This window comes from Lissotriton vulgaris, chromosome 1_1, assembly GCF_964263255.1.
Source record: "Lissotriton vulgaris chromosome 1_1, aLisVul1.2, whole genome shotgun sequence".
Classification (NCBI taxonomy): Eukaryota; Metazoa; Chordata; class Amphibia; order Caudata; family Salamandridae; genus Lissotriton; species Lissotriton vulgaris.
Window position 1 is genome coordinate 1,253,908,303 of NC_141685.1, and position 20,055 is coordinate 1,253,928,357.

Sequence of the window (20,055 nt, forward strand, 5' to 3'; positions counted from 1 at the left end):
TACACACTACTATCAACAAGTTTTCCCACCGTTTTCCTGTTCCTAAAACAGGCCCATAGAAATTAAGCAAAACAAAAACATACAAATGGGTCTGGTAAAGCTTTTAGGAAATACAAGGCGACCCGGCATTGCCTAAATTTATGGTGCCTAAGGATTTGAAGTATAAATATTTTCCTTTCCTCAAAGTAGTTTTTACAAAATATAATATGCAAGCCCGACTAGACAGCATGGTTGTTACAGCGGAAGGGAGCGAGATCTGCTAATCTATATTTATTTTGTGGGTAGCCTAAGAGTATCGGGATCATATTCAATCTGAAGAGTAATAATTTGAATCTGCGCTGTGATTTGTTTATGCAAGATAAATAATGAAAACCCTCTCCTGATAATTGTGGAACTAGGTCATATGCAATAGAAGACTGATAGATCCTTTGTTTCCCCTACGGGCTTGCTCTGCTCTTTGGGAATATAGATCCATTAACCATTTCTTCTTGACTTCTTTGCAAGTGTTGGGGTCCTGAAAACGTTTTGCCATCCCTATGGCTTTCAGTACTGTTTCTACGTAAATTAGCCACCTTTTATAATGATCTAGATTACAGCATTCTCTTATAATGGTTTGTGTCAGATCGACTGTAGTTCTCTGCCATATTGACAACCACAGGAAGACCGGGGCCATCCTTATGGAGTCACTCAAACACAGAAGCCCCAGTTCAAGATGTAAGATGTGGTTTCGGGCTGATTGTGGTAAAGACACACAATTTTTAAAAAAGGAGTCTTCCATTTGCTGTAGCGTACCAATGTTAACCATCCCCCAAACACCTGCTCCATATGTACCGGCTGATTTTACTTTAGCGAAATATATGTTTTTAAGTGCATCCAATTGGCTTCCGCACAACTTTTTGGTGAATCTCTTAACAGTGTTGAGGCTTCTTTGCATGCCCTGGCCTCTTGTTTTTACTAATTTAGACCAGGAGTGATCCTTGTCGAAGAGCACTCCAAGATATGAAAAGGAGTCCACCACCTTAATTTCCTTGCCTTCCATCAGGAAATAGGGATGTTTCTCACCTCTAATCTCTCCGACCATGATTATTAATGATTTTGTTTCTTTGACTTTCAGGTCAAGGATAGCCATAAAGATGGAGTAAGCTTTGATTAGTTTTTGTAAGGCCAACCCCGATCTTGCCATCAGTACTGCATCATCGGAGTATGCCAGAATCGGGAGGGGGGTTTGATCAAATTTTGGGACATCCAATGAAAGAGCAGACAGGGAGGACTCAACTCCGTTCGTATAGATTGAAAATAGAAACGGGGTGAGGACACACCCCTGTCTAACTCCCTTTTCGATTTTGAAATGACGAGTGCACTCCCCCTTTCTACCATACCTTACACAGGCAGGGGCTTTGGCATATAGCTTGCGGATAAAGTCTATGCCCATACCCTCCATCATGGACTATAGCCTAGAATGTGACGCGCAGTCAAAGGCTGATGTTAAGTCCATTAAAGCCATATATAGCTTCCCGTTTCTAGCCATCGAGTATTTCCCTATGGTTAGGGAGAGGTTTAGGCACTGATCAATTGTCCCCATACCTCTACGCAACCCATACTGTGCCTTCATGATTATGTTATGCGAGTCTGCCCAATCCTCCAATCTAGCCAGTATGACCAGCCCCATTTGTTTAGCGGTGGTATCAAGCAAGGATATAGGGCAGTAATTCTTCGGGCATCACCTCTACCCTTTTTTTGTAAATTGGAACAATTACACTCTGGTTCCATGATGGTGGTGTGCCTTCTATCAGAATGCTGTTGAAAATAATTTTGAGTAAGGGGGCCCACATATCATAATTGTATTGAAAGCGGTCAATTGGTACGCCGTCCGACCCCGGAGCCTTACGGGGGGTGCAGGATTCTAGTGCCTTTCGAACCTCAGATATAGTAAAGGTTAATCCTTCCTGAGGTGGAATTTCTGGGGGGGACACTAACATACATGGAGGAGTTGGTAGCTTAAAGTTTCCTCCGAAATGTCTCACCCATGCCTCTTCGTCTACGTGTACATCTAGTGCGGGGTCACTAATGTCTTTAAAATAAGTCGTGTTTACAACTTCCCAGAAGTCTTTGCTGCTGGCAGAACTGGCTGCTTGCTCGGGATCTTCCCACGCCTGTGCTCTCAGATCTTTCTCTCTCCTCTTTCTGGATGATTTGTACTCATTACGTAGTGAATGGATCTTGATATAATCTCTAGGGAGAGTTTTTAAGGCATTTATGAGGGCTGTTTTTGCTTTGGTGCAGGCTGAATCAAGCCAGCCTTTTTTTGCTGTGGAGTTTAATGACTTCACCTGGGTAATTGCCATTTTTATTTTTGTTTTTGTTAAGAGGGTGACCAGATCTACTGGTGGTTCCCCTTCTCTCAAGCATTGTATGATATCTTTTTGTACCTGCAGTAGAATTTTGGGGACCAAATCTGATTTTATTACCACTGACCATTTTAGTTGGTAGCCATTTTTCCTGGAAAGGATCACATCCTCTACAATCTGGTTATGTTCTTTGGGTGTGGGTAAGATCTTTAAATAGGTCAAAAGCATGGCATGATCACTATGGGAAGTAAACCGTATATTCATGAGGGACATTTTTTAAAGAAACTGGCCAGACACCAAAATGAAATCGATATTAGATTCCTGTGTGCCCCTCTAAAGATTGTCCCTTGCCCTCTCTTCTTTGTCACATCTAGCATAGAGAGATTCCACTGAAATACAGGCTATTTAGGGACTCCCCATACCCATTATGTAAAAAATGAGAGAAGGGATTACCAAGAACGTCTTCTATGCCACAAACCCTTGTCCCATTGAGCTTACACGGGTGGGTATTAAAATCCCCCACTCATATAAGATTCACGCTGCCCGCTTTTTCCCCTTTGTACAATTTCTCCATATCCACCACTAAGGCATCCACCATGCCCTTCGAATTCCTCCCAAACTCATTGTTATACAAATTAATGAGAGTGCAGATGGTCTGTTTCTTGATAGTCAGTTCTAGGATCAGGAAATGGGTGTGCAGGCCCAACTTGTCTGACTTGGAGTGGAGGAGTATTTGAAATCAGAGTAAGTAAACCCCCCTTTGCCCTTCCAGATACTGAGGGGACAGCTGGAGAGTGGAAAGTACGAAACCCCATAAAAAAGACAGGGTCTATTGCCCAGGTTTCCTTGAAAAGTACTAGCTCCATAGCGTGCCACTCATTTAGCCATTCTGAATCCACAATTTTGAAGGCTAAGCCTGCCACATCCCATGATAACATATTTGCTCTAGTGCCCTCAGTTTTGTTCGCTGCAGGTAATAAGATCTGCCCATGGCCCTGAATACCTTGCGTTAAAGTTACGCCTGCAAGGATCTCCTCTGAGGAAAGTATGATGGGTGGAAGTGTCAGTGTGCTGCATTCTACAGGAGAAACAGCGGGTGGGCTAATAGATAATTGGGCTGGTTACGGGGCTAGTCAATCACAATCCTCTAGATTTGACAAAGAGGCATACCTATTTTGTAATGTAATCGCATGATTGGTAATGAGACCCCTATTCTGGGCGATGATTGGATTCCTATTACTATCAGTGGGCACCCTCCCTGTAGAAAAACATCCTGGCCAGTATAGAAAAATTCCAATGCTAAAGGTATTATCTGGGTATTCCTTAGAGTGGGACTGTGAAAATTAGCCGGAAGGGAAGCACTTGCATATACATTATTGAAATTGATTATCACACAATCGTCACCAAAAGCTTTCCTTTTCCCCCCCACCCAAGCAACTCTCCTGGCCATAATTAGTTCATGGGCCAACAGCCTACTCCCCCGGTCGGTCACATTAATATTATTCACTAACCAATGCAAGCATTTGTCTATCAACTGTCCGGTAGATTCACTTTGATTTTCACGGAGAGGGGGGACATTTGCCAGAGCTAGAACCAGAGGGACAGCAGCAGGTGGAAGATGGAGTGTTTGTTGCTCAAGATACTCTTGCGCTCCATTACTATTATCTTGATGTATTACCTTATGTGCTGCTCCTGTTGGCCCCTTCTGGAGTAGTGGTGGCTGAGTGGTAGAGTATCATTCATTCGAACCTGTGAGAGGATGTGTAGCCCGTATCAAATTAGAATTTGTAGAAATATTAGAAGGCTGTGTTGCTTGGTTAATAGGGCCACCAGGTGGTATACGTAATGGTAAAGGCTGCACCATTTTTGCTGCTAGAATTGACCCCCGTATTTTGCTTGGTGGTACTTGGGTTGTAGATGTTATCTGGACAGGATTGTGCAAAGCGGACATTCTGGCAAATAGGGTCCGATTCTGTAAATCTAATTCCGCCAGACGTATGAAACAGTTATTCTGGAGAATGATGTCCATCATGGTTATCAACATGTTAATGTGTTGCCATAGGGAGGAAGGTCTCATATCCAGATATTTAGTCACGGCCTCTAAGCCTGTATCAGGTTTGATTGAGGTGTAAAGAGACACCACATCAAGGGTCTCCATGATGATGCCCAGTTGCCAGCGGACGTCACTGAGGATCCCAAGAATGTGATTTGTGTCCTGGATAAAAGACAGGAGATTTTTAACCAGAGGGTTCAGGAAAAGGTCCACATACTCCGCCAGTCTTTCCATCGGGCCCCCTATTCCCGAAACTATAGGTCTACCAGGAGGAAAGGTGGATTGTTTGTGAATTTTTGGGAGTGTGTAAAGCCATGGTGAAATAGGTATATCTACTCTCATATATTGGACCTCCCCTTCATCGAGAAGGCCTGAACTGTGCCAGTCCCTGAGGTGTTTGTTGATGAGACTAGTGAGAGTCCCAGTAGAGTTGCTTCCAAGGGGTACATAGCAAGTAGAGTCATTAAGTTGCAAGAGAATTTCAAGGTGGTAGTCTGTTCGATTTATTATGACAACATTGCCGCCTTTGTCAGCTTCTTTTATGATTATATCTTGATCAGAGGTCAAGGTTCTGAGGGCCATGCGTTCATTTCTTGTGAGATTGTCCCTACCTCTGCGTTTATGTTTGTCAAGTCTCTTTTCATGTCTATCAATGTCCTCCAGGACCAAGTTGTGGAAAGTATCCACGGGTTACCCCCTGGCAGTGTGAGAGTCATTTTGGATGTAATTTTTAGACCACTGGAAATGGTTGTGTCTGTTTCAGTGTCAAGTTCCTGTAAGAGCAGTTCAAGTGTGTAAGGATGGTCGTCCATGTCACTAGGTGTCATAAGAAGGTGGGTGTCTTTAATGTCTTTGATGCTTTGGAGAGCCGGGAGGGTGGGATTATCAGGGTGCCTGGTGTTACTGTGATCCCTGGGGATGCCCGCAATGTGTTTCCTTATTTTAAGACCCTGATAAATTGGAAGAGGTCATTTTTGGTTCTGCAAAGGTCACCTATTTCATGAGGATTGAAATTGAAGCCCTTGCTGAGTAGAGAAACCATGTCCTCAGTCCAAGGTTTAGAAGAGAGATTAACAACTTGAACTTCCTTCTTGTTGACCGTTACTTCCTCGTGTCCCCTTGATCTTAGTTTTTTCTTGTACTCTTCTTTTGCCTGATCTTTTCCCTCTGCGGGTCTTCTGTATTGTGTACCCTGTCTCTGCTGTGTTCTGTTCTTGCGTCTTATAGTTTGGACCTCACGTAAAAAATTGTAGGCGGTGGCTCCTCTCTGTGGTTCAGATTCAATATCACTTGGGAGGGTGTTGAGTGATGAGGAGCTGGAGGAAATAGAAGATGTGTCAACTGTCTCTGGTTTATTAGTTTTTATTGTGTTTTTAACCAGTTGGTCGTACTTCCTAGCGAATGTAAAGACGCGACCTTCTTTGTAATCAGCCTCGTCTCTTTTTAATTGTTTGCTCTTCCTGTCTATGATTTCGTTTTGATGCTTACTTAGTACCTTGTTGAGAATTGTATAGTTTTTCTCGGTTGCCTCTTTGAGATCCAAACCCCTTATTTCTAGCTCTAGTTGTGAGATGTCTGATTGTAGTTTGATAACCTTTCGTTTGGCGTTTTCAATCAAGATATGGATAAAGGTGTTTGAGTTAATTGTAAGTGCCTCTTCCAATTTGCCTAAAAAATAATCGTCAAGGTCGTCAAATGTGGGGAAAATTTGTGAGCGCAGTCCCCTTGGTACTCTATTTAACCTGAGGTACTGTTTGAGGGTGGCACTGTCCGACCACCTGGAGTTCTCAGTTTTTCTCAAACTTTCAAGTTTAATGAATTTCTCTTTGAGACGGTCTCTTCTTTGGGGGTTTACACCTGTGGATGTGCCCACTGTGGGGGTTTCTTTTTCTAGATTCTTGAATAACTCTGATGCGACTTTCTCCCTATCCATAGCAGGAATGGAACTGAATATACAGGAGTACTGTTCTGCAGCGGCAGCCGGTCCTGCGTGTCACAAGAGAGTAGATACTGCGGAGGGTTTTGCAGTATCAGGTGAGTGGCGCTCGGGCAGGTAATGGTGCAAGGTACAGGGGAACGAAGAACAAATGCATCACAGTGCAGCCAGGTTAAGGGGAAACCCAAAACCCCTGTGTGAGTTATAAGCTAAGAGCCCATAGCATAACAAAACATAACACAATTCCTGGGCACACGTAAATAGTATACAGTTTGATACAAAAGTAAATGTATGTGGTAGTCGACACTGATGGTTTCATGAAGGTTATTTTATGAAACAACAGTTTCGTGAAAGAAAAACAGCGCCAGCCGACACATGGTTCACCAACAGGCCACTACCTGTGACTCTTCAGGGCTGTATATGATACAATATAACGAAATCATAATGTGGAAAAACATAAGAAAAAACAGGTGCATGTTAATCATCTGTGAAATAGTGGGTGACTTAGCTCGACACCCAAACAACAGTGGAAACCCTTGGGAACCTAAAAGGACAAAGGGAAAAATGGGAGGAAATAGCAGCAGATAAATCTTCGCAGCACAGACACCATTGACACAAGAGTAGGGAAGAGAAAATGTCCATACAAATGTCTTTTTGTTATGGATACAAGCTAGTGAGTTTAGCATTACAACTGTCAACACGAAGAGTGGAAGACATGACCGTAGAACAGAGCGTGCGGGAGAAGCATGACACGATGCATGCGTGGGCATGCTAGTGATATATGGTGATAAACATCGGTCGCTGCAGCATCTGTGGTTATTGGCTGTAATCCTAAAAAAGGGGTTTAGGAATCTAACATGCTAACGCCACTACATAACATTACGACAGAACATATTATACTCAACATTCGAATTGACATCTAGTGATAAACATCAGGAAAACAACACTAGTAGCAGAATAGAAAAACAAATTGTGTTTTTAGGCGAGCAGGTAGCGGCAGAAAGCCTACAGTATTATTGCTATTGACTGTTAGCCTAAAAGGGTTTAAGAAAGCCCACATGATGGCGCCACTACATAGCATTAAAACGGATCCTGTTGTACTTGACATTCAAATTAGAACGGCTTCTTCGTGTGGAACCTACATAATATTCACGGACCGAAAAGAGAATAAAAGAGTGGCCGAAATAGGGGGTGAAGACGGCATGCAATGGTGTGAACAGCATGCACTGGTGGAGATCGGGAGGAGATGTGACTGGAACACCATATTACCTGAAAATGCGCAAATGGCACTTCTAAAGTCTAGAGAAAAGGGAAAAAAGCGAAAAAGCGGGGCCCGCAATGACACACGTCATTTCTGTTTATTTTGACCGTGCACCAGTGGATCAGGTCGGAATTATTACCGGTCTCTCGGTGAGTCTCCGCAACCACCCCCTTACTTTTACACATTATGTTTGCTCGTTCTGGCCTCCTTTTTGTGCGGTTCCTTTGTACTCATTGCGGGCCCTGCTTTTTCGCTTTTTTCCCTTTTATCTAGACTTTAGAAGTGCCATTTTTGTATTTTCAGGTAATATGCTGTTCCCGTCACACCTCCTCCCGATCTCCACCAGTGCATGCCGTTCGCACCAGTGCATGCCGTCTTCACCCCCCTATTTTGGCCACTCTATTATTCTCTTTTCGCTCTGTGAATATTATCTAGTATCCACACAAAAAGCCGGTCTAATTCTAAAGTCAAGTACAACAGAATCCGTTTTAATGCTATGTAGTGGCGCCATCATGTGGGCTTTCTTAAACCCTTTTAGGCTAACAGTCAATAGCAATAATACTGTAGGCTTTCTGCAGCTACCTACTTGCCTAAATACACACTTTGTTTTTCTATTCACCTACTAGTGTTGTTTTTCTGATGTTTATCACTAGATGTCAATTCGAATGTCTAGTACAATACGTTCCGTCTTAATGTTATGTAGTGGCGTTAGCATTTTAGCTTCCTAAACCCCTTTTTTAGGATAACAGTAACCACAGATCTGAAGGCATGCTGCAGCGACCAATGTTTATCACAATATGTCACTCGCATGCCCACGCATGCATCGTGTCATGATTCTCCCGCACGCTCTGTTCTATGGTCATGTCTTCTAAGCATGGGCGGAAAATCCGTTCCGCTCGCGAATTTTGCGGATTTTCGGTAAATTCGCAATCCGCGAACGCTGGCCTATCCTGGTCTATTGTGCTTTCTTCTTGAAACTGCGCATGGCTTTAATCTGTTTAATATTGTGGGTGGGAGGAGGACGGGAGGGGAGCGGTGGGTGTCACGTAACGGAGAGAAACGGAAATTGGTTCAATTTCCGTGCCTCTCCGCGAAAGTCCCTTCCGCGACTTCCGCCCACCCCTACTAAATATCTGGAAATGAGACCAGTCTCTCTGTGACAATACACGAACATGTTGATAACCATGATGGACATCATTCTCCAGAATAACTTTTTCATGTATGATCAGAAATTGTATAAGCAAACTAAAGGTGTGGCCATGGGCTCAAGGTTCTCAACTTTGTTTGCTAATCTCTACATGGGCTCATTAGAGGAAATTTGGATCTGGGGTGAGAAGGGTGCACACTGGGCTGATTCTATCGTATGCCGGGGTTGATATATCGACAAATGTCATCTCCTCTGGTCCAGCACACAAGAAGGGCTAGAAGACTTCTGCAACCACCTTAACTCTAATGACATGGACATGAGGTTCACATGTAGCCACAGCACATCCCTCATCACTTTCCTTGACTTGGAACTCTATGTCAAAGACAATACTCTACACAGTAGATTGTTTCGAAAAGAGACTGCTTGCAATGCAATTCTTCATGCAGAAAGCTCACATCCTGCACATCAGATAGACTCCATCCCTTATGGTGCACTTGTGAGAGCATGCAGAAACTGCAGTGAAGAAACTGAATTTCTCAACTGCATATCAGACATGAAGGACAGATTCGCCAAACGGGGTTACAAACTCAGCAACATCAACAAAGCAATAACCAGAATAAAGAAAAACAATGGAGACAGCACACTCCGACCTAAGACCCACAAAGAACAGGGAAACCCACAAACGAGGCTGGTAATAGACTACAATGACCTCAGCGGAGTGATCAGAAAGAGCCTCACGAAGCATTGGAACATCTTACTAGCAGACAAAACATGAGTGAGAACATCACCACCCAACCACTCATCACAAATAGACGGGGGAGGACTTTGAGAAACAGATTGAGTCCTACTGTACCATACTCAGCAAAAACTTCCTCCTGGTTGACACCACACACCAAAGGTTTTCATAAATGTGAGTGCTGTGGAGTGTGCTAATGGGCACAGAATGGAATCAAGCAATTTGAAAGTTACCACAAACGTCACTATGAGATCAACGTAAACATCAAATGCAACACTAAGTTTGTAGTGTACGTGCTTCAAGTACATGCCGGAAATATGTTGGTCAGCACTGTCAGGGCTTTAAAAGAATGCATCGGTGAACACACCAGAGCCATTCACCAACAAGATGCCCAATATCCTATGGCTTTACATGTGGCATCATGTCCTTTACAGGGGATCCATAAGAGGTTCTACTTTGGAAATGACATTGCCCAACAAAACATAATGGGAGCAATAGCGAACTCAGTCTTAGACGCCTGGAGGCGACATGGATTATGCGCCTGCACACTGTGAGACATGGCCAGAACACCAACCATGAACTACAATACTTCCTGGGCACTTAAGACTCTTCCATTGGTTTGGTCACTGTGTTACTCCATTTCAATGACACTCTTAGTGTACCGTGGGCCCTGCCTTTCTGGGCATACCCCTTCAGCAAGCCTTGTAGGAGGGTTAGTTCCCCACCAATACGCGTCATTTGTGTAATTTATATCAATGTAGATATAATGTAGTTAGTGGGACCGATCCGCCACCTACCCTGTGTACCTCGTTTCAATATGTTATGCTGCATGTACAATTTCGTCATATTACCTATCCTGCGTAATTCTGCAAAACTTGTATATATTTTCTCTTTTTCTCCCCATTTCATTTTGGCTTTTGTACCTTTGTTGTTATGTTATACATGTGTGCTTCCACGTGACAGTCAGTAAAGTATGACGCCGATAACATTGCTGAGTACTTCTACCCTTGTTAGGCACTAGTAATTACCCACTTACCACTCATGCGCTTACACAATATTGTTTAAATGTGTTCCTCCACTCACCCAGACATGTTGCTGTTCTATTTTATTATTTTTTGATTATAGTATCACTCGGTATCAGGACCCATGATGCCACACCACATACTCATGTTTGTTTACTAGAGTGCGCACAACCGGCCATTTCAGTACTGTACCTTGCAGTCATTATTATGTATGCACAGTTGCACTTCATTTGTCATCAACTGTAGACTGTAAAGTTGATGTACAATATAGGGCTCTTCCGTGTTGTTGCATTACTATAGCTATATCTTCCTTAGCACTTCAGAACATCACTTCCTGTACGCCGCCCTATACCCTCAGGTTAGCACTTCAGCCTTTTTTTCACCAATCGCAAAAAGCACTTCCTGTAGTCACTCGGCCTCCCATTCTCCATCGGTGAGACGAGCACAGGCTGGACCCTGCATTCTCAGGTATGTCATTACACCCCACCCACGCACTCTTAGCTGGACCTCGCCCTGTTATTTCACATTATTGACCTTGATTCATGCTTCTATGCAGGCCCTGCCATTCACAAGGACACACCCACCTGTGTCATTTCTATTTATTTTGACTGTACAACCGTGGACCGGGGGGAAATTATCACCGGTCTCTCGGTGAGTCTCCTCAACCCCCCCCTTACTTTTACACATTATGTTTGCTCGTTCTGGCCTCTTTTTTGTGCAGCTCCTTTGTACTCATTGTGGGTCCCGCTTTTTCGCTTTTTTCCCTTTTCACTAGAGATTAGAAATGCCATTTGCGCATTTTCAGGTAATATGCTGTTCCAGTCACATCTCCTCCCGATCTCCACCAGTGCATGCCGTTCACACCATTGCATGCCGTCTTCACCCCCTATTTCGGCCACTCTTTTCGCTCCGTGAATATTATCTAGTATCCACACGAACAAGCTGTTCTAATTTGAATGTCAAGTACAACAGGATCCCTTTTAATGCTATGTAGTGGCGCAATCATGTGGGCTTTCTTAAACCCTTTTAGGCTAACAGTCAATAGCAATAATACTGTAGGCTTTCTGTAGCTACCTGCTCGCCTAAATACACACTTTGTTTTTCTATTCAGCTACTAGTGTTGTTTTCCTGATGTTTATCACTAGATGTCATTGTCAATTCGAATGTCGAGTACAATATGTTCTGTCTTAATGCTATGTAGTGGCGTTAGCATGTTAGCTTCCTAAACCCCTTTCTTAGGATAACAGTCAATAACCACAGTTCTGTACGCATGCTGCAGCGACCGATGTTTATCACCATATGTCACTCACATGCCCACGCATGTATCGTGTCATGCTTCTCCTGCACGCTCTGTTTTTCGGTCATGTCTTCCACTCTTTGTGTTGACCGTTCAAATGCTAAACACACTACCTTGCATCCATATCAAAGAGACATTTGTATGGATGTTTTCTCTTCCCTACTCTTGTGTCAATGCTGTCTGTGGTGCGAAGATTTGTCTGCTGCTATTTTCTCCCATTTTTCCTTTTGTCCTTTTAGGTTCCCAAGGGTTTCCACTGTTGTTTGGGTGTTGAGCTACGTCACCCCACTTTTTCACAGACATTTGTCACGCACATGTTTTTCCTTATGTTTTTCCACATTATGATTTCGCTATATTGTATCATTTCCAGCCCTGAAGAGTCACAGGTAGTGACCTGTTGACAAAACATATGTCGACTGGCGCTGTTTTTGTGTCACGAAACTGTTGTTGCATAAAATACCCTTCATGAAACCATCGGTGTCGACTACCACATGTATACCATTTATGTGTGCCCAGGAATTGTCTTAAACTTTATAAAAGCACTTACTGTTCTCTATTGGTACAACTTGGTGAAGTACATTAGTGACTGCTTTCTCTTTAGAACTCCACTTGACTCCTGTCTGCAGTCACACTGACTCCTGTGTTTCTCAGAGCCTTTACCCTCTGTCCATTGATGGTCACCCACTGCCTATAGTTCTTAGTGTTATCAGGCCTTAGGTTTTCTGGACCATCTCACTTTCCACTAATAAGACAAGGGTCATCTTAGCAGGGGCCTTACACCCTCCTAGGGCCACCTTCTCCCCTAGCGCTACAGTAGCCATCAGCCTTGACAGCCCACCAGTGGTAGGCTGTACCCGCTTAGTATAATTCAGGTTCCCTCTCATGTGAATCTCCTAAGCAAAATAATAACATTTCCTGGGACCCTTCTATCCTGGCTTCCCTGAAGAGATCAATGGTTTCTTTTCAACTGGGGATAGGAATCTTTGCCCTGGGATCTATATTGGGGCCCATTAGAGTTATCTTTCTGTTTACTCTTGTCCCCCTACTCTTCTAATGGGTACTCTGCCCTCCCTTGGTAGAGTCTCCGATGTACAACATCATTTGGAGCATGGTGCTGAGCCAGAGGTCCACCTCTTTAGCAAGCTGACTGAGGTCAGTAAGCTTACTGTCAATAAAGTGCTGGGAAAGCTCTGCAAAACAATGATTGGACTAGTGCTCTCATGAAATCAAATTGTAGGGGCCCTAATAATGTTAGCTCAATGCCCTTCACCCAACAATCCAGTGCTCTGCAATAGAAACCAACATAATCAACCCTGGTTTGTGAACCAAGTTTAGGACTCTCCATAAACTTTACTGTGCAACTCTTTGGGGTGAGACCATCCCTTCTGACCAGGGCTACCTTCATTTTGGGGTACTTTATCTGATCCTCTATCAGTAAGGCCAACAAGGTGACCCTCCCTTCTACAGTGAAGCTATTCCACAGAACTGCTCCCCAATCTCTCTCAAAGACTCTGTGTGCCCTTAATGTTACCTCATACCCCCTAAACTACTGCTCAATGTCATCCCCCACGACATAATCCTTCAATACATCCTTGGGTGTATGCGCCATTCCCTCTGAGTATACTGAAGAAACCCTGCCACTATCTGATATGGACTTGGACTTAAAATCCAGCTCCTTTAAATTCAGTTCCTGATCCAAGACCATCTTTTTCTCTTCTATTTTGTGAATAGCGAACTCCAACTGGAGATTTTCTTGATATTGTATTTTGAGGCTTTCTAGCTCTATCTCATGGCTCCAGGCCTCACGCCTGTGCCCCAGCACCTCTGGGGACAGGCTTTTAGATGAGACACTGCTACCTGCCCTGGAGGGTACCTTTCCCCAGGCAGATCATGAACCATGAGCACATCCCCATGCAAGTTTTGCTCTTCAATCTCCTCAGAGTGTCCACTGCCATTCCTAGCAGCTACCCAGGCCCTCAGAGCATTTTGTAGTTTCTCCTTTCTGGTGAGGTCTTTGAACTGGACCTTGCGGTCCCTGAAGATTTGCTTACATTGCTGCGAATTGTAGGGCTCTAACCTGTCTTCTTCAAAATTTAAATCTGCAGGGGCAACTGATAATTCTGTAGACTGAGATATGATTAAAAAAAGGCTAAAAAAGAATCCAAACTCAAAAATGTAAAAAGAAAAACAGTATGTGGTTGAGTAATGGTCTGCAATATTGTATAAGTGTATACCAATCACCGTATGCCAAACACAGGTCCTATCCTCACCACTGACCATCAATGTTAGAAATGGGGGTCTACAGATGGCAGAGGGTTGTAACTAGTCCAAGTAGGGACCCTTATTTTAATCAGGGTAAGGAGGTTACACAGCTAATATCACCCCTGCTCACCCCTTGGTAGCCTGGCACAAGAGGTCAGGCTAATCTCAGAGGCAATGCGTAAAACATTTGTACATACACACACAGTAACACAGTGAATACACTCCAAAAGGACAAAACCCAAGTTTAGAAAAATAACTACAATTTATCTGAATAAAACAAGACAAAATTACAAAAATCCAACATACAGAAGCAAATATATCACTTTTAAAATGTTCAAAAGTGTTCAGTACATAGGAAACTATGGATGTGTCACTTTTATCAGAAAGTACCAGTGATGCATCAAAATCAAAGACGATAAGAGGTGCAGGGGAGGTGAGGTGCTGGAGAAACAAAGTGATGCGTCAATTCCTTACTCCCAGGGGAGGTGATGGGTTGATTCCTTAATGCAAGGAGAGGTGATGCGTTGATTCCTTACTGCCACGGCGGGACGGTGTACATACATTCCTTACTGTCAGGGGAGGTGATGCGTTGTTTCCTTGCTGACAGGGGAGGTGATGCGTTAATTTCGGGACACATGGCCTCTGTTCCTTACTTCTAGGCTACGTCAATGAAGAATTTGGCACACAGGTGCGATGCGTCAAAAATCTGGACACACTGAAGAGGCGCTGTATCGATTTTCCAGCCGCAATTAGGTGATGTGTCAATTGCTTCAGCCGCACAACAGGGCCTGCGTCAGAGTCTCAGATGTCAGAGACACAGAGCTCAGGACTCAAATCAAATCAAAATTTCTTTATTCGGTTATTAAAACTCAATAACCATAAAAGTTCAGATAAAATTATAATCAAATAACAAATACATCATATACAGCATTGTTAGATCATCATAAATCCATAGACATTTCATCGTAAATCCATAGAGAATTCTTCATAATTTCAGAAACAATTCAGCACGACTCCATAAGCAGTTCATAATAATTCAGGGTACCATTGTTTTACGTAATTTAAAAACATTTTTAAAAAACAAGGAAATAAATACGACAGTTAAAATATTATCCAATTTCTGTACAGCTAAAAAGGCAGGGCGACCGCGATTTACATCCATAATCTGCAATAGGGGAATAACTAATCTTCGTCTAGGCTTTATGTAACATTTACAAAAGAAAAGAATGTGGATGTCTGATTGTTCTGACAAGTCATCACAAGTTCATTTAGTCAAATGTTTTGACTAATCATTCATGTCTGGGAAACTAAATAACCGATACAGTAAGTTAAATCTGAAACGAGTTTATAAAAACCTCTCGTAATCACTCATTGGGAGTTTGACATATGGCTGCATTTTACTTGAGGTTACAATTTGTTTGTGGGCAACCACCGTTATCTTTTCCATTTCTATTAGAGCTCTGCGTTCGTGTAGGAATGCCATACACTTTTCCTTCAAAGCTTTCCTTGAAATGTTACATAAAGAGGATGGGTCATTAAAATAATAAGCAGTTCCCAAATCCATAAGGAATTTCTTTACATACGACAACCAACAAATTTTACCCCTCTTTTCTAAGCCTAACACGTTGTTCAAAATCAGGCGATTTAAACCACATTCATCAGTTGTCCAGACTCTGTGCCATAACAGTACTGGGTCTGTTTTTATGATATCTTCTAAATATGGTTCCCCAAGTTCTGTGTAGCAAACATACTTAGAGACACTTTTTGGGACAGCTAGAAGGTATTTCATAAAAAGATTTTTCACCACCTGTAGGGATGTTACATTGGCATACCCCCACAAACCCGCGCCATATGTCACTATTGCTAAGCAAGTAGCCTTATACACAGTTAACATTTCCCCTATAGGCTTCCTTCCCATTTTATTACTAAAACTTTTTAAGGCCATTATGGATTTACAGTACAATAGCTTTCTTGTCTTAATTGTAATATTCCAATTGCCAGTGTAATCAGACAAAACTCCTAAATAGGAAAAAGTTGGAGTAAAATCAACCGGGGTCGGGCCAATAAAAACTGCTTTCCTCTTTTTGTTTGCGCCTACACCGCAGGTCATGGTAAACGTTTTTGAACAGTTTATTTTTAAATTTAAACCGTTCATAAAATCTTCAAAGGAGGTAACTAGGGCTTGCATGGCCAGTGGGGTTCGGGCCATCAGGACTGCATCATCGGCATACAACAATGCAGGCACTGATCTTTCTCCCGCTGTAGGCAAATCCCTACATTCCTTCAGTAGAGTTTTCTCCAGCATCTTTGATGTAAAGTGTGAAGAGGAATGGGGCTAGCACGCAGCCTTGTCGTACGCCCCTAGCAATGCCAAAAGATTTGGTACATTCACAGTTTTTTCCAAATCTAACTTTTGCGGATGCGCCCTGATACAGTTCCCTTAAAAAATTAATATTTAATATGTCTACCCCCATTTTGTTCATAACCAACCAGAGTTTACTGTGTGAGACGCAATCAAATGCAGAGGTTAGGTCTATTAAAGTTAAAAACAATCGACCCTCCTTGGCCTTTATATACTTCTCTATTAAAATATATAAATTCAGACACTGGTCAATTGTACTAAGCCCTTTACTAAACCCGTATTGTAAATCGCTGATTATCTTGTTTTCATCCGCCCATGTTTGAAGCCTATTTAAAATAACCCTTCCAAAAACTTTATTGGTGCAGTCCAGAAGTGAGATCGGACGATAACATTGACAGCTGAGTCTGTCCCGTTTTTTAAATATGGGAACTATCAGTGATTCGCGCCATGATGGAAGCAGACCATTCTGGAACGTGAAATTAAAAACACTAGCAAAAATCAGGGCCCATAGATCGATGTTACTTTTATATAAGTCCACCGGGACCCCATCAGGGCAAGGTGCTTTGCCCCCCAAGCTTGCATTAATGCTAGCACTAACTTCTTCTACAGAGAAATCATATACCAAAGTGTTCTTCAAGTGGCACTGATCTCCATTTAAAGTTTCATGGGGTAATCAGTCTCCTACTGGGCCTTCAACAGAATATAGTTCTCCGAAATGCTTCACCACTCTTCTTCAGTTATTGCTACCTCTATTGTAGCAATACTATTGTAGTTCAGAAAAGGGGCGTTAACAACTTTCCAGAATGCAGCCGTGTCTCGACTTAGCGATGCCTCACACAGAGTATCCCAAGTTTCCTGTTTTGTAATATCTTTCCTCTATTTTAGCGCCTGTTTATAGATATGTCTGCATTCCTTAATTAGCGTCCTATCTTTATCTGGGGTGTGTAATGCATATTTTAGATTTGAGCATGCCTTGGTACAGGCTAAATCAAACCAGCTTGCTCGGGTCTTTTTGGGGCCTTTTGTTTCAACCCAGAATAGCTTTTTAATTTTTTGTGATGATTAATAAGAAGTTATTTACAACATCGCCATCGTCGGCGTTCACATCTGTGCAGGCCTTTTTCCTGGTCATAGTGATATTATCCACTCGTACATTGGGCGTTCCTCTCACACGTAGAGTACTAAATGTACTTTGCAGTGCTGTTCTAAGAGGATAATGATCGCTTAGTGAATTCTCAGGGGTACTAAATGACTGGATCATGTCCCCATGTCTTGCAGTCATGATTATATAATCAATTGTTGATGTAGCACCTCTACCACAAAAAGTGGGGACGAATGGGCATTCTGGGCTAACCAATATATTTGCAAAAGCCATGTCAGACCCAAAAATGACCTCATTTAAGTAATCTCCACACTTGGCATGTTCAAAGTGGGACAGAGTGGTATCTTTATAGAGCATAACACCACATGTTCCTCTTTCAGCTCTCGCACATAAGGAGCAATTAAAATCTCCTGCCCAAATGACGGAAACGTCTCTGGATCTTCGTGTCACCATAGCTTTTATATTACTCCCTAAGGATTTAAAAGTTTTATCCACTTCCTCCGACGGGACATTATTATAAAAGTTCACTATAACCAAAGAGAACTCGCTATCAACTATAATCCTGAGAATATGATAATACCTGTTGCTGAAAACAAAATCAATTTTGGTATATGACAGCATGTTAGACACATATGTGCATAATCCCCCTTTTGCCCTGCCATGGGGCGAACTGATAGCTGGGGAAAAATAAGTCCCGAAGCCATTAACATGGTCTGGGTCTATGGTCCAGGTTTCTTGTAAACACATAACATCCTGATTATTCACAAGGTTAATCCAATTCTCATTTCCCAGCAATATTCCAGCTCACCAATGCCAATGTATCCTTATTCTTTATACTCCCCAACATACCCAAGATACCCTCAGAATCCAGATTAGTCCCTCGAGGTGGATCTTCGTCTAGAGTACTAAACGTACTTGTGGCTTGCTCTTTTGACATGGGTTTCTGGGGCTTGGAAAAAATGTTTCTTTTAGAAGTCAGTCAATATCCTCCATCCCCTGCAAAGTAGAAAAACGATTGAATGTTGGGATGTTAAACTTGACCCCCCCCTATCCGAGTCCTCTCCTTGCCGATAGGGGTTTGTTGTAAATACCTTGGAACTCATTAGTGGAAAAGAATTGGATAGATCCCGGGTTTGAATCCCAGTAGTCACTCCAAATGTATTCCACCCACAGATGTGTCTAACAGCACGTCTGTCTCTGAAGTTAACAATTATACAGTCCTCCGGAAAATTGTTTTGTGTATATCCAACCCAACCCACTCTGCGGACGTTTATGATTTCTGTTTGTACGTGCCCTGGGAGTGGTCTATGTGTGTTCAGCCAAAATACTACCTTATTTTTTAAGTCTGAGTAGGATTCCCCTCTATCATTCTGTAGCTCCGGGACACCCGTCAGTACCACGGTATAAGGCATAGACTCCGGCGGTAAGTCTATGCGTGAATGTCTGACCTTCTGGATATCAATGCTCTATTTTGCTGATTCTCCGGCAAAATTTACCATGTTTCGTTGTCCCCCTGATTTGTCCGTTAAAGCCTCTCTTTCCACCATTTTATTGGCGATACTTTTGGACGCCTGCACTCTATTCTCTGAAGCTAAAGATTGGTGTGTTGGTCGGTTTCCGCCCTCTATCACTAGGGTGGGTGTTTTTTGAGGTGGCTTAGAGACACTACTAGCTGCGGTAAGAGTTGTACCTAGACCTGTTGCATTCCCATTTAAACCATTTATATTGAGCTGTTTCAATATGTCCAAGTTGCCCAGGGACAGCTTTTCTAAATTCCCTATTTTGTTGGTCAGAACTTTTGTTCTTTCCAACAATGGTAAAATTAGGGATCCCAGCATCTGCTCTAGATGAATCATAAAGCCTACAGGGTTTGGTGGTAATGTTTCCAAATCAACCGTGACACTCTCTGTGCTATTATGGGTCTCAGAAGTGGTTGGGTGGCCCTCACATACTTCCCTATCTTGTCCTTGTACAGTAGGGACTGATTTTTGCTGTTTGCGGCTACCTTTACCTTTCCCCCTATAATTATTTGTAGATAGATGTTTTCTATTATGTGTTTCTTTCCAATTAGTTTTTGCCCTCTTGTTCTTTGGGGGGGGGCTCTTGTTATTTAATCTACCAGATGTATTAAGATTTGTCATCGAGAAAGCATTCGAGCCATCTAAATTAATTACATCGTTATTTGAAGTAGAGGACTCTGCCGTTAAATAAGGCGGCTGTAATGTGGGCGTTGATGACAGTCTGGTAGCCGAGGGAGAGGGTACAGGGGGTGTACTTAATAATGGCGGGGAATGATTGTAATGTACGGTTCTTCTTGTGGTCCCAATGTCCGACTTTTGCCCAACAATATTTGTGTCCCTAATGTGCCTTAATGAGGTTATCGTTCTGTATGCAACAGTTCATGTATGATGCCGCATTTGGGGGGGGGGAATGTTTATGTTCTTTGCATAACCAAATATAAAGTTTAAAAAAAAAATAATGGCAGGGAAGAGTGGTTACCTGCAGGCCTTGGGAACTCTGCAAAGGAAT